The sequence below is a fragment of the Somniosus microcephalus genome, chromosome 8 (genome assembly GCF_052327205.1).
Source record: "Somniosus microcephalus isolate GS21.2 chromosome 8, FLI_Smic_1.0, whole genome shotgun sequence".
Classification (NCBI taxonomy): Eukaryota; Metazoa; Chordata; class Chondrichthyes; order Squaliformes; family Somniosidae; genus Somniosus; species Somniosus microcephalus.
Window position 1 is genome coordinate 172,872,854 of NC_140994.1, and position 15,257 is coordinate 172,888,110.

A 15,257-nucleotide genomic window follows, 5' to 3' on the forward strand; every position below is an offset into this window, starting at 1 on the left:
GGTACCAGAGCGGCGGTTCGACCACATTCACGTCGACCTGGTGGGTCCACTTCCACCATCCTGTGGTTTTACACACCTTCTGACGATGGTGGATCGCACCACGAGTTGGCCAGAGGCGGTTCCCCTGACGTCTACCACCTCTGCGGATGTCGCTCGAGCCTTCATTTCATCATGGGTAGCCCATTTCGGTGTTCCGGTGGATATTTCGTCCGACCGCGGGCCGCAATTCTCGTCAGAACTATGGAATGCGGTGGCCTCCGCATTGGGCACTAAACTCCATGGCACTACGGCCTACCACCCGCAGGAGAACGGGTTGTGCGAGCGGTTCCACCGTTCATTGAAAGCGTCGCTCAGGGCCAGCCTTCTGGATGCGGCATGGGTCGATAAACTGCCGTGGGTTATGCTGGGACTGCGCACAGCGCCGAAGGAGGATTTACAATCTTCTGCTGCGGAAATGGTTTACGGCCAGCCACTTTGGGTTCCGGGCGAATTCCTGTCATCACCTACGCGGCCGTGGTCTGCAGCCAGCCAGCGAGAGGGCCACCGGGACGCGGCTCAGTGCTTCAGACCAGTTCCGACCTCGCAGCACGGTTTGCCTTCCTCCAACGTCCCCGTGGAGCTGTCAAAGGCTAAATTCATCTTTGTACGCCAAGACACCCATCGCACCCCGCTCGCACCTCCATATGTGGGTCCGTTCCAGGTTCTACAGGCTGGGGACAAGAGTTTCGTGATCGACTTCGGGGGCAAGCCGGATCACATCTCCGTCGATCGCCTCAAGCCTGCGCACCTGGACCTCGAACAGCCAGACGAACCTGCTCAGCCCCCGCGCCGGGGCCGGCCGCTGGCTACCGCCGCACCTACCCGCACCGTGCTACCTGTCAGCTCGCCACCCGCTCAGCGTTTTCCTCTCCGGGAATTTAGGAGTCGGTCAAACAGGCTTGTCCGACCTCCTCTGCGATTGACGTTCCTCGTTAAAGACAATTCTGGGGGGGCGTATGTGGCAAAGCCATCAAGAGACTCTTGCAGTAACGTTTATAATTGTCTTTAACAGTAGTTGTTACCTTTAAGTGTTTGCTCTGTTCAAACAGCGCGGGATCGATAAAATCGCGATTTGACGCGGTGACATCATCACGCGGGTCACGTGACATTCCCAACGGTGGGAAACGTCATGACGTCAGGGGGGTAGGGCGTTTCTGGCAGTCCTCGTGGATCCAGCTAGTGTACAGACCTGTGTGGAGTTTCTCCTGCGTTCTTTAGTTTGTAACGGTTTCAGTACATTAAACCACGTTTGTTTAACTGTCAGTTTCAACCGCAGTATTTTCGTAGTAGTGTGAAGACACCTACAACCATTTAGTTCATACTGCCTCTCCTCATTCTTCCTACCAGAATGCATCACTTCACACTTCTCTCCGTTAAATTACATCTGCCACCTGTCTGCCTATTTCACCAGTCTTTCTATGTCCTTCTGAGGTCTGTTACTATCCTCCTCACTGTTTACTACATTTTTTGAGTTTCGTGTTATCTGTAAACTTTGAAATCATGCCCTGTATACCCAAGTTCAGGTCATTAATATATATCAAAAAGCGCAGTTGTCCTACTACCGGTCCCTGAGGGATACCACTGTATACTTCCTTCCAGTTTGAAAAACAACCATTCACCATTACACTCTGCTTTCTGTTCCTTAACTAATTTTGCATCCATGCAGCCACTGCGCCTTTAATCCCATGGGCTTCAATTTTGCTGATATGTTTATTAAGTGGTACTTCATCAAACGCCTTTTGAAAGTCTATACACACAACATCAACTGTACTACCTTCATCAAACCACTCCGTTAATTCATCAAAAAACTCAACTATGTTAGTTAAACACGATTTGCCTTAAACAAATCTGTACTGGCTTTCATTTATTAACCCATACTTTTCCGTGTGCCAATTAATTTTGTCTGGGATTATTGTCTCTAAAAGTTTTCCCACCACTACAGGCTGACTGTCCTGTAGTTGCCGTGTTTATCCCTCTCCCCTTTTTTGAACAGGGATGTAACATTTCAATCCTTCAGTCCTCTGGCACCACTCCCATATCTAAGGTGGAGTGATAAATTGTGGCCAGAGGCTCTGCAATTTCCACCCTTACTTCCCGCAGCAACCTAGGATGCATCCCATCTGTAATGATATCAGAAAATAGTGATGTTATTTGCCTGTTTGATTATCATGCCTTTGCATGTATTGATTGCTTGTGCCTGACCAGCAGAGGGTATGTGACCGAGACAAGCAAGGCAGTTCAGTTTAGTTTCAGTTTCGTTCTAGATGCATCACAAGCATCGTGTCTCCTGTAAAGCTGTATAAAGAGTTGAACAAGCTTTAGATTAAAAGACATTCTCTTTCATAAATGTCTCGTCATTGAACCCACAAAGAAATCAATACATGATGTCAGAAGTGATTGAAAGAGATGAAGAGGAAAAATCTGAAGTTAAATCAGCTCTCCACAGATTAGCAAGCCAAAAGAGAACATCGTTACTTACCATTAGAGAATAGCTAACGAAGTGAAAAATGGAAGGTTTACTCCCACCGGCGAAGCTTCAGTTGACAGGTAATGTGGCTGAAAATTGGAGAAGGTTCAAACAACGTGTGGGGTTGTATTTATCAGCAATCGGAGCTGACGAGAAAAGTAATAAAAGGAAATCGTCACTGTTCTTACATGTCATGGGTGATGACGCGCTGGAGGTGTATAATAACTTCACATTCGCTGTTGATGGAGACATAATGAAACTAGATAAAATAATGGAACAGTTTGAGGCCTACTGCATACCTAAACATAACGTGACGCTTGAGAGGCACAGATTTTTCACATGTGTTCAGAAAACGGGTGAGACTATTGATCAGTATGTGACTGAACTGAGAAACAGAAGCAAATCATGTGAATTTGGGGGACTGACAGACTCGCTGATAAAAGACAGACTGGTGTGTGGTATTCCAAATAATGGTCTAAGGGAAAGACTGCTAAGAGAGCAAGATCTAGACCTGGGAAAAGCCATAGCACTGTGTAGGGCTACAGAGACTGTGAAGTTGCAGGCAAAGGAGCTGTTCAGTGACAATAGCTGCAACGTGGATGCAGTGAGAATGAACGGACATAAACTGTTTAACAAAAAGAGCACCAATGTGAAAAAAGAGGCGTGGCCAGCGAACGAAAATGAAAGGGACAATCGAAAGACATGTAGTCGATGCGGTACACAGCATCCACCAAAAAAGTGTCCAGCATATGGTAAAACATGCAATAGTTGCAACAAAAACAACCATTATGCCCATTGCTGCAAGAACCAAGTGCAACAAAGCAAGGTCCATGCAGTAGATGAAAGCGACATAGAGGAGTTCTATGTAGATGTTGTGCCTGAAAACAAAAAAGAAGAAAGAGACTGGATGTTGACACTAAAAGTGAATGACATACACATTCCATTTAAATTGGATACTGGAGCACAAGTTAATGTGATATCAGAGACTGATATTAAGAAAATTAGACCCAGACCAAAGATACATGGAATAAAAGTGAAAGTGACAGGATACTCAGGTACTGATATACCAGTGAAAGGAAGATGCATTGTCAAAGTAACACACAAGGACAGAGAGCACACGCTAGCATTAATCGTGGTGCCAAAGGATGTGCAAGCCATACTAGGTTTAAAAGCCTGTGAGAGACTGAACCTGGTAAAGAGAGTCCTCGTTGTGGAAAGCGAAGGAGAGACAGTCTATGATGAACTGAATGTTGCGTACACACTGGTTAAGCTGTTGTATACAGCAGACATGTTGTCCAGAGCTGTTGACCCAGGAGAGCCCGCAAACACAGTGAAAAGACTGATGTACAAGGCAAAAGACAGTGGAATTGACTTCTACCAGAGCATGCTTGTATACCGCACAACGCCGCTCGAGTGTGGTATGTCACCAGCCCAACTCCTGATGGGACGTCGGCTAAGGTCAAACCTACCCATCCCGGAGAACCTCCTGAAAACAAAAGAGGGGGAGAAAGTGAGGAAGTTCAAAGAACAACAGAAAGAAAAGCAAAAGTACTACTATGACAGAGGAACACAAAACCTACCTGAACTCCACACTGGTGACCAAGTAAGGTTGAAAGACAAAACAAACACATGGACTCAGAAGGGAACTGTCCTGAGTGAAGTTCAACCAAGATCATACACCATTAAGACAGATGAGGGTGCTGTTCTGAGAAGAAATCGTCGAGATCTTCTCATGGGACCAGCCACAGCAGGTCAAGAGACTGATACTGTTGAACAACCTGATCACACATCTGGGAACCAATCATCTGAGGCAACAACTCAGATTCAAGGACAATCAAACAGAAAATCCTCAAGACATGTGAAGCCTCCTGAGGGACTCATTGAGCAAATTTAAGGACTATTGTTATAGAAGGAAGTAATGTTATCTTATTCTTTCTTCAAGTTCTAGTGTATTGACATATTTCATGTGAACACACAAAGCAAGGTTAAAAAACCTTGATCATGATAATGATAATGTAAGTTCATTAAGTGTTACAGTTAAAATGCAGATTAATACAAAGAAAACATGTTGTTAGTTAAAAGTAAAATACTTTTGTTTTAAGAAAGGGAGATGTAATGACATCAGCAAATAGTGATGTTATTTGCCTGTTTGATTATCATGCCTTACCAGCATAATTGCATGTATTGATTGCTTGTGCCTGACCAGCAGAGGGCATGTGACCGAGACAAGCAAGGCAGTTCAGTTTAGTTTCAGTTTCATTCTAGATGCATCACAAGCATCGTGTCTCCTGTAAAGCTGTATAAAGAGTTGAACAAGCTTTAGATTTAAAGACATTCTCTTTCATAAATGTCTTGTCATTGAACCCACAAAGAAATCAATACACCATCTGGACCGGATTAGCCATTATAATCAGCATAAATAACAGAAATGTTGTAATCTAGCCATTGAGTGGCAAAATCGAAAAGACTTTCTGAACTGGATTATGGAGAATTGGCAGGACTTTTTTTGATGTGGGAGGAAACATAGAAATACAAAAAGATTGACAAATAACAGGGGTAGGCCATCCAGCCCATTGAGCGTGTTACGCCATTCAATATGATCATGGCTGATCTGTACGTTTCCATGGCCACAGTCATATAAGATATCATATGTGACTTTGATAAGGGATGTCTCTGTGCTGTGGCGGCGCAAAAACCTTGATTGAAGAGGTTTAAACATGTTGAGGGAAAGATGGGCATGAATTTGGGAGGCGACAACATGTTCAAGGAATTTGGAGAGGAAAGTGAGATTGGAGATGGGATGGCAGTTTGTAAGAACAGAAGGGTCAAGTGTGGGTTTTGAGGAGGGGCTGATGACTGCAGATTTGAAAGGGAGGGGGACAGTACTGGAGGAGAAGGAACCATTTACAATATCAGCTAGCATGTGTGCCAGGAATGGAAATTGGGTGGTCAGCAGTTTAGTGGGAATAGGGTAGAATGAGCAGGAGGTGGGCCTCATGGACAAGATGAGCTCGGAGAGGGCATGAGATAAAAGAAAAATGAAAGAAAGATGCGAGTTCCAGTTTAGGGCAGTGGGGAACCTTGGTGGAAGCTTGGCTTGGTGGGCATGGGGAAGGGAGGGATGTGGCAGAGGCACCTGAATGAATGGTCTCAATCTTCGTGATAAAGAAGTCCCTGAGCTCCTTGCACTTGTTGGAGGTGAGGGTGGAGGGGGTAAGGGGGACGGGGTTTAAGGTGATGGCTGGTAGTGGAGAAAAGAAGCCAGAGTTATCTTCACATTCCAGGATGATCCTGAAATAGTGAATAGTTTTTGCAAAGGAGATTGGGCCCCATAGTGCTTGATGTAGTCCAGCCAGATCTGGTGATAAATGGCTAAACCAGTTGTGCACCATAAATGTTCAAGTCTGTGTCCTTTGGACTTAACGGAGCAAAGGTGGAGGCTGTACCAAGGGGATCAACAAGGTTGATAGAGATAATGGTTTTACTGGGAACAAGGGTTACAAAGATGGTGTTGAGGGTGTGATTGAGCAGGTTGAGAGCTGCAGAAGTATTGTGGTGAATGGAAGGCCAAAGGCTAGACAGTTGGTAGTTTGAAAGTGACTTGGGGGAGAGTTTTTTGTAGGTGTGGATGAAGAAGGAAGTGGCATTGGAAGGAGTAAGCGGATGTGAGTGATGAGAGGGATAAAAGGAATGTCTAGTGGTATATTTGGGACTTTACCCCATTGAGAGTCAGACAACATTCATCACATGGCCAGCATGAAAATACATGGAGCAGCTGGTAGCAAATTTCAAGTTTCTAGATTAAGTTTGAAAATCCTTAAATCACCTAAGAATAAAAATCAGAGTGTGGGGTACTGGTGATGCCAACGGTTTTGAGTTTCACTGAATTCCTGTTAAAATTCTTGGATTGGACTGGGATTAATTTCTCCTATACCACCTTTTCTCATCTTGTGAATTTAGTGAGGCCTGACATGATGCTCATATTCATCTGTGTCGCGCCTCTGATCCTTTTAGAAAAAAAGTGTTAATTTCACTGTATCAATTAACATGCAATTTTTGATTGTGTTATATGTACATAAAGATACTACTACAAAATAGTGGTACATACGCAGATTCTGTGAAATCAGTGTATAATGAGATGTAATGATTAAACTAATTGAGCAGCCAGTGCAAACTGAGTTGTTAAATAAACAGCACCTGCTTGTGTTCTGTATATAAGCAGACAGTATTATAGCAGTCTATGGACAGTTATTACAAAGTGACTCTAATTCTGAGTCTGTAATTGTGGTGTATGTAACCTGTTCCACCTTAAGAGAACTACCTTAAGAGATGTACTACTTTCTCTTGGCTGTTGTATACTGTAATACCGGTGGTGACCACACCGGTATATAAACGTTGTGTAGTGATTTGCTGGGCAGTTCAGCCCTGACCTCCGAATAGTAAAGACCTGTTAAAGTTATTCTTGTTGTCTGTGTCCAGTGATTTATAATAAGCATAACTGGGACACACAGACTCAACAGTGGCGACGAGTCCGATCTTACCCTGCGGCAGTTTTACATCCAAGGCAGCTTCGTCCTCAGAACGGGCGTCGAGAAGAGGCATCCGCCCTCATCATCCTGCTGAGCACCACATCGCACGGGAGGCATCGAGAAACCGGGTTAAAAAGAAAAATTCTGACCACGAAGCCCTCCATCAGCGACAGGCAGTGATCATCCCTTCTACCATGGTGGTGGGTAAGCCAATCAGTGACACGAGCAGAAAGTCGGCCGCGTTGGCTGTGGAGTAGGGGAGGGAAAACGGAGGAAAAAGGGCGGAGAACTCGACCGCGGCTGGTGAAAAGGGCCGGGCTGCAATCGGGGCCGAGAGGCGTAGCGACTGGGGCAGCGTTAAGGCCACGAGAACCGCGGAGAACTCAACTGGAGCAGGTGTAAAGGACCGGCCTGCAAGTGGGGCTGAGAGGTGCAACAGCAGGGGAAGCGTGAATGCCCACGGGAACCGCGGGGGAGCAAAAAGCAGCGTCGGGGAATTGAGAACCGCTGGGTAGGCGAGAACGGCAGCAGCACGGCAATCGCCATTACAGCCAGCGGGGGAAGAAGGCAAATGCGGGAAGCCGCCATTGTAGTCGGCGGGGGAAGAAGACGAGCGCGGGAAGCCGCCATTTTAGTAGGCGGGGGAAGAAGACAAGCGCGGGAAGCCGCCATTTTGGGAAAAAGAAAATTTAAAGAAACTTGCAAGGGTGCCTAAACATGGTAACATCAATGCTTTTGATAGCGATGTCGAAGATTGGGCCACGTATATAGAACGCATGGAAGTTTATTGTAAAGCAAATGAGGTACCAGATGATAAGAAAGCACTAACCTTATTTAACTCAATGGGTGCGAAGACGTACGGGCTATTGAAGCACCTTGTATCACCAGATAAACCGGCGGATCAGACTTTCCCGAATATTGTTACTGTCCTGAAAAATCATTTAAACCCCACGCCGCTGCTGATAGCGGAACAATTTAAATTTTACAGAAGAACGCAGCTGAAAGAAGAAAGCAACGCTGAGTTCTTAATTGAACTGCGTAAGCTATCAAAGTACTGTCAGTTTGGAACAGGACTAGCAGATGCGCTGAGAGATAAATTTGTGTGTGGATTGTTAAAAGAAGGAACACAAAAGCGACTGCTAGAGGAGAATGATCTTACGCTTGATAAAGCTGTCACTATTGCAGCATCGCACGAAGCCGCAGCGAGAGGCACTGCGGAAATGCAGCTAAGGTCATCGGAACTCAGCAACAATCAAATGGCCTTGGGTGCAGTAAAGTGTTATCGTTGTGGAAAGACAACGCACGATCAGAACCAGTGCTGGTTCAAAAATCAGGAATGCAGAAAATGTGGCAGGCTTGGTCACATAGCTAAAGTATGCCGGTCAGGAAAGAAGACCAGCAACAAAAAGTCACCGCAGGAAAAGTGCAGAAAGGTACAAAAGGTGAAAGAGAACAGTTCGGATGAACAGAAGTCAGATTCAGACTCCAGCAGTAAGGAACTGGGTTGTCTAAGAGTACACAATGTGGGTAATGAAGCAGGCCTCCAAACTATCTGGGTCACACTTCAGATAGCAGGAGTCCAAGTGAAGATGGAATTGGACACTGGATCGGCATTGACGGTCATGAATAAGCAAGATTACAAAAGGTTATTCCCACATATTCCCCTACGGGATACGGAGATTGTATTGAAAACATACACGGGGCAAAGAGCATACCCCATCGGAAAGATAAAGGTAAAGGTGGTCCACAAGGGCAAAGAAAGCCGAGGAATGGACTTATATGTGCTACCTGAGGGAGGTCCACCACTACTGGGACGGGAGTGGATCAGGAGAATAAATATGGACTGGCATTCCTTAAAAGCACTAACGGTAGATTCCGGTAAAAAAGAAGATGTCAAACCTAAACGATTGTCCAGAATATTGGACGATGCTAAAGAGGTGTTCCAACAGGGACTGGGGACACTGAGAGGAATTACGGCAACCATCAAGGTTGAAGAACATGCAAACCCGAAATTTTTCAAAGCCAGACCGGTACCTTATGCGATACGACCTGCTGTGGAAGCTGAGCTGGAAGGGCTAGAACGTTCAGGAGTACTGTCTAAGGTGGACTGGAGTGAGTGGGCCACGCCCATTGTTCCCGTCATGAAGCGTTCATCGAGCAACAAGCCGGGGGAACCGGGGAAGGTTCGCATCTGTGGAGGTTTCAAGATCACTGTTAATCCGGTGCTTCACACGGTGCAATATCCGCTTCCGCGGATTGAGGATATCTTCGCTTCATTGTCTGGAGGGAAACACTTCACCAAGATAGACCTGGCGCAGGCATACTTACAAATGGAAGTGGAGGAAGAGTCACGCCAGTATCTCATGATCAACATGCATAGAGGCTTGTATCGGTATAATAGACTGGTTTTTGGAGTGGCATCGGCTCCAGCAATTTGGCAGAGGGCCATGGAGCAGGTATTACAGGGAATTCCAGGCACACAATGTTACCTGGACGATATTCTGATTACAGGAGATGATGATGAGGAACATCTTGCAAATTTGGAACTGGTGCTCACCAGATTGAAAGAATATGGACTTCGAGTTAATCGCCAGAAATGTGAGTTCTTTCAGAAGCGGATCTCGTACTGTGGTCATGTCATTGACCAGGAGGGGCTTCATAAGTCTCCTGACAAGGTCGAAGCTGTTGTGAAGGCTCCCGCTCCGGATAATGTATCCCAGTTGAGGTCGTTCCTAGGGTTGATTAACTATTACCATAAGTTTCCGCGGTGCTGCACCCGCTGAACGCTCTTTTGCAGAAGGGAGTACCGTAGAAGTGGAGCGAGGACTGTAAGAGGGCCTTTCGCAAAAGCAAGGCATTGATCACCTCAGAGGAAGTGTTGGCTCACTTCAACCCAACGCTGCCTATTCGTTTGGCTTGTGATGCTTCTCCATATGGTATTGGGGCAGTACTCTCACACAAGTTGCCAAATGGCTTGGAGAGGCCAGTCGCGTTCGCATCCAGATCATTGACCTCCGCTGAGCGCAACTATGCTCAGATAGATAGGGAGGCTCTCAGCCTTGTGTGGGGAGTAAAGAAGTTTAATCATTACCTGCAGGGCCAAAGGTTTACGCTACTGACAGACCACCAGCCATTGGTATCCATTTTTAACCCTAAGAAGGGTGTTTCGGTGATGACAGCACAGAGGCTCCAGAGATGGTCCCTTTTCCTAGGGGCACATCAATATCAGATTGAATTCAAAGGTACAAAGCAGCATGGTAATGCTGATGGGCTGTCGCGCCTGCCACTACCTACAGCGGAGGAGGCTCCGACGGTTGACCCTGTTGAGTTATTTCACTCGACCATCATCGAATGTTTACCAGTCACCAATGCAAGTATTGAAAGAGAAACCAGGAACGACCCGACACTGTCCCGGGTCTACAAATTGACAGTGAAGGGATGGCCAGCACATGGTGATCCACTGTTACCAGCATTCTCAGCAAGATGAGAACAGCTGTCCGTCTGTCAAGGAACATTGATGTATGGAACAAGGGTGATTATTCCTCCTAAGTTAAGAGAGAGTTCTAAAGGAACTGCATGAAGGTCATCTGGGGGGAGTCAAGATGAAAAGCCTTGCTAGGGCTTATGTGTGGTGGCCGGGTATCGACCAACAGATAGAGGATCTGACGAAAAGCTGCTCAGGGTGCCAAAAAGTTCAAAATGCACCTCCGATTGCACCGCTGCATCCATGGGAATGGCCTTCAACCCCATGGCAACGTGTACATATTGACTTTGCTGGTCCATTCATGGACTCCATGTTTTTAATTGCGGTGGACGCACATTCTCAATGGCCAGAAGTGATTAAGATGACTACCACTACCTCAGAAAAGATGATCGCGGTGCTAAGAACGATATTTGCAAGAAATGGATTGCCAGAACAAATATGTTCAGACAACGGACCGCAGTTCGTGTCAGAAGAATTCCAGAAATTCATGAAGAAGAATGGGGTGAAACATTATACCTCTGCCCCATATCATCCGGCTACAAACGGGTTGGCCGAGAGATTTGTACAAACGTTCAAAAAAGCAATAAAGGCCATGAGCGAAGATCAGATTCCACTACAACACAAGGTGGACAATTTCCTACTGGCATATCGAAACGCCACTCATGCAGTGACAAACCAAAGTCCTGCCATGATGTTCTATGACAGGAGGTTGTGGTCCAGGTTGGACTTGTTAAAACCAAATGTGCGGAGGGAAGTCGAAAACAAACAGTTCCAGCACATAAATAACAAGACCACTCGGAGTTTCAAAATAGGACAACCAGTGTTAGCCCGGGACTATAAAAATGAGAAATGGCAATCTGGAACAATTCGGGCCAGACAAGGACCCCTGATGTACACGGTAGATATTGGTGAAAATGTAATACGACGTCATGCTGACCAACTGGTAGAATCGAGAACAAGGGTCGAACCCATGGTTACGGCAGAGACAACCGTGGAAGAAGTTAGTGAACCTGAAGCATCTACCTCAGAAGTGAATGTACCTGATGATGATGTCCAATCCATAAGAGATCAACTAGATGAGTCACCCCAGCAACGAGAATCAAAGACCCCTGAAAGGCGTTACCCAACTCGGATCAGGAGGCCTCCTCAGAGACTGAATCTTTGAACTGTTTTGCATGAAGTTGTGTATATATATATATATATGTTATTATGTTATGTTAAATGGGGATATACATTGTTAAGCTAAAAAGGGAGGATTGTGGTGTATGTAACCTGTTCCACCTTAAGAGAACTACCTTAAGAGATGTACTACTTTCTCTTGGCTGCTGTATACTGTAATACCGGTGGTGACCACACCGGTATATAAACGTTGTGTAGTGATTTGCTGGGCAGTTCAGCCCTGACCTCCGAATAGTAAAGACCTGTTAAAGTTATTCTTGTTGTCTGTGTCCAGTGATTTATAATAAGCATAACTAGGACACACAGACTCAACAGTAATCGTATCAAAATATTACACAGACAACCAACTCCTTCACACAAATTTGAGGAGAGGTTTGAGTTATCAGCATTTGTTTTCATAATAGATGTTGTAGCCCTCACATAATGGCCCAGAAATTCCGTTCATAGGCCTCCCGTAGGCGGAGGGCTGCGATCTGGAAAAATCTGCGGCAAGACCGGAGGGCTCCCGGGAGGTGTAGAGTTCCATTGCTGGGCATCTCCAAACTGCCGGTGCGCAGGGCCCACGTATCCCAGAGGCGCAGGCAGTTTGCAGTGTCCCTGCAATCACGTGGGCCATGGGGAGCCAATCAGAGAAGGGAATCTCCATTCATAGTTTTGACAGGAAGACCTGTCAAATGTATGAATAGAGATCACCCTAAAAACATAGTAAAACTTCAAATAATTTTTTTTTTATATCACATTTTTAAAATGACTATAAATTACATAAGTTAACTATTTTAAACAAAAATTTAAATTTTTGAAAAAAGTAATTAAAGTTTTTAACATAGAAACATAGAAACATAGGAGACAGGAGCAGGAGTAGGCCATTCAGCCCCTCGAGCCTGCTCCGCCATTCGACGAGATCATGGCTGATCATCCAAATTCAGTACCCTGTCCCTGCCTTCTCCCCATATCCCTTGATCCCTTTAGCCTTAAGAAATATATCCAACTCTTTCTTGAATATACTTAATGAACTGGCCTCCACCGCCCTCTGTGGCAGAGAATTCCACAGGTTCACCACTCTCTGGGTGAAGAAATTCCTCCTCATTTCTGTCCTAAATGGCTTACCCCTTATCCTTAGACTATGACCTCTGGTTCTGGACTCCCCGGCCATCAGAAACATCCTTCCTGCATCTAGTCTGTCCAGGCCTGACAGAATTTTATAGGTTTCGATTAGATCCCCTCTCAATCTTCTAAACTCCAGTGAGTATAAGCCCAATCGACACAATCTCTCCTCATACGTCATTCCTGCCATCCCAGGTATCAGCCTGGTGAATCTTCGCTGCACTCCTTCCATGGCAAGAGCGTCCTTCCTCAGGTAAGGCAACCAAAACTGCACACAATACTCAAGGTGCGGTCTCACCAAGGCCCTGTACAACTGCAGCAAGACATCCTTGTTCTTGTACTCGAACCCTCTTGCTATGAAGGCCAACATACCATTTGCCTTCTTAACCACCTGCTGCACCTGCATGCTTACCTTCAGCGACTGGTGCACAAGAACACCCAGGTCTCTTTGCACTTCCCCTTCTCCCAATCTATTGCCATTGAAATAATAATCTGCCTTCCTGTTTTTGCCACCAAAGTGGATAACCTCACATTTATCCACATTATAGTGCATTTGCCATGTTTCTGCCCAATCACCCAACCTGTCCAAATCGTACTGGAGTTTCACGACATCCTCCTCACAGCATACGCTCCCACCCAGCTTTGTGTCGTCTGCAAATTTGGAGATATTACATCCAATTCCCTCGTCCAGATCATGAATATATATTGTGAACAGCTGGGGTCCTAGGACCGATCCTTGCAGTACGCCACTAGTCACTGCCTGCCACTTGGAAAACGACCCGTTTATTCCAACTCTTGGCTTTCTGTGCGCCAACCAGTTCTCTATCCAATCAATACCTTGCCCCCAATCCCATGTGCCTTAATTTTGCACACTAATCTCTTATGCGGGAACTTATCGAAAGCCTTCTGAAAGTCCAAATACACCACATCCGCTGGTTCTCCCTTATCTATTTTACCAGTTACATCCTCAAAAAATTCCAGTAGATTAGTCAAGCATGATTTACCTTTTGTAAATCCATGTTGACTTTGTCTGATCCAGTCACTGCTTTCCAAGTTCTCTGCTATTACATCTTTTATAATGGGCTCTAGCATTTTCCCCACTACCGATGTCAAGCTCACCGGTCTATAATTTCCCGCCTTTTCTCTACCACCTTTTTTGAATAGTGGGGTAACATTAGCTACCCGCCAATCCATGGGTACCGTTCCAGAGTCTATCGAGTTCTGGAAGATGACCAGCAATGCATCTACTATTTCTAGGGTCACTTCCTTAATTACCCTGGGATGTAGATTATCAGGCCCTGGGGATTTATCGGCCTTCAGTCCCATCAATTTTCCTAACACAATTTCCCTACAAATACTGATTTCTTTCAGTTCCACCCTTTCATCAGACCCTATGTTCCCCGGCATCTCTGGGAGGTTATTTGTGTCCTCCTTTGTGAAGACAGAACCAAAATATGTATTTAGTTGGTCTGCCATTTCTTTGTTTCCCATTATAAATTCCCCCGATTCTGACTGCAAGGGACCTATGCTTGACTTCACCAATCTTTTTCCCTTCACATATCTATAAAAGCTTTTACAGTCAGTTTTTATGTTCCCTCAAAGCTTACTCTCATATTCTATTTTCCCTTTCTTAATTAATCCCTTTGTCCTCCTTTGTTGAATCCTAAACTGCTCCCAACGGGGCTAAAAATAAACTTACCTCTCTTTAAAGTATTTTTAAATGATAAATCAGTGAAATTTTTTAAAAACTTTTTTCAACTCTTATCCTGGTAAAAGCCTGCTTTTACCAGGCGCAAGAATTGTACGGGTTTTCTGCGGGTGGAGGGTCTCTAAAAAACGGATGCCTCCACCTGCAGTGGCCCTGCTCCAGCGCAGCCACAAGATCTGTCAAGAGCTTTCTTGACAGGTCGGAAATGGCAGTTTCCAGCGCATGCACAGTGCATGCCGGAAACCGGCATTTCCGATGTCCCTACGGGTTGGTACACAGCATGTACTCACCCGTAGGGACCAGAATATCCAGCCCAATAGGTGCCATTGATTGTATGTAATTTCCAATCACTGCACTTGAAGATGGTATGTGTTATGTTCATCTATCTCTCTCCATCTATATATATAAAAGGATACATCTGTCTGTCTGTCTGTCTGTCTGTCTGTCTGTCTATCCTTCGGTGTATCTGTCCGGCTATACACTCTAAAGTTATAGAGCGTAACTACACGTGCGTTACATCAAAAGAAAGCTTACGATTCCAGAACGGTCGTAAGCGTATTTATGTTTTGGTGAGACAAAAATTGTGCCCGCGGTATCCAAAAAACATTCAAAATTCCGCTCATTATCTGCTGATTAGCATTGAGTGACGTCAAGGTCGACCAATCGTACGGTCGAGCGACCCGACGTTCGACCAATTGCTGCGTGGCGGGGGCGGGTTCCTGGCGCATGCGAGCAGACCCTCCTAGA

The 15,257-nt window shown here is 45.5% G+C and overlaps 1 pseudogene; it reads left to right on the top strand.

Moving 5' to 3' along the window:
* Nucleotides 1-454: 454 nt before the first annotated feature.
* The window catches only part of LOC147113934 (uncharacterized), a 61,730-nt pseudogene continuing 46,927 nt past the window's right edge, over nt 455-15,257 (top strand).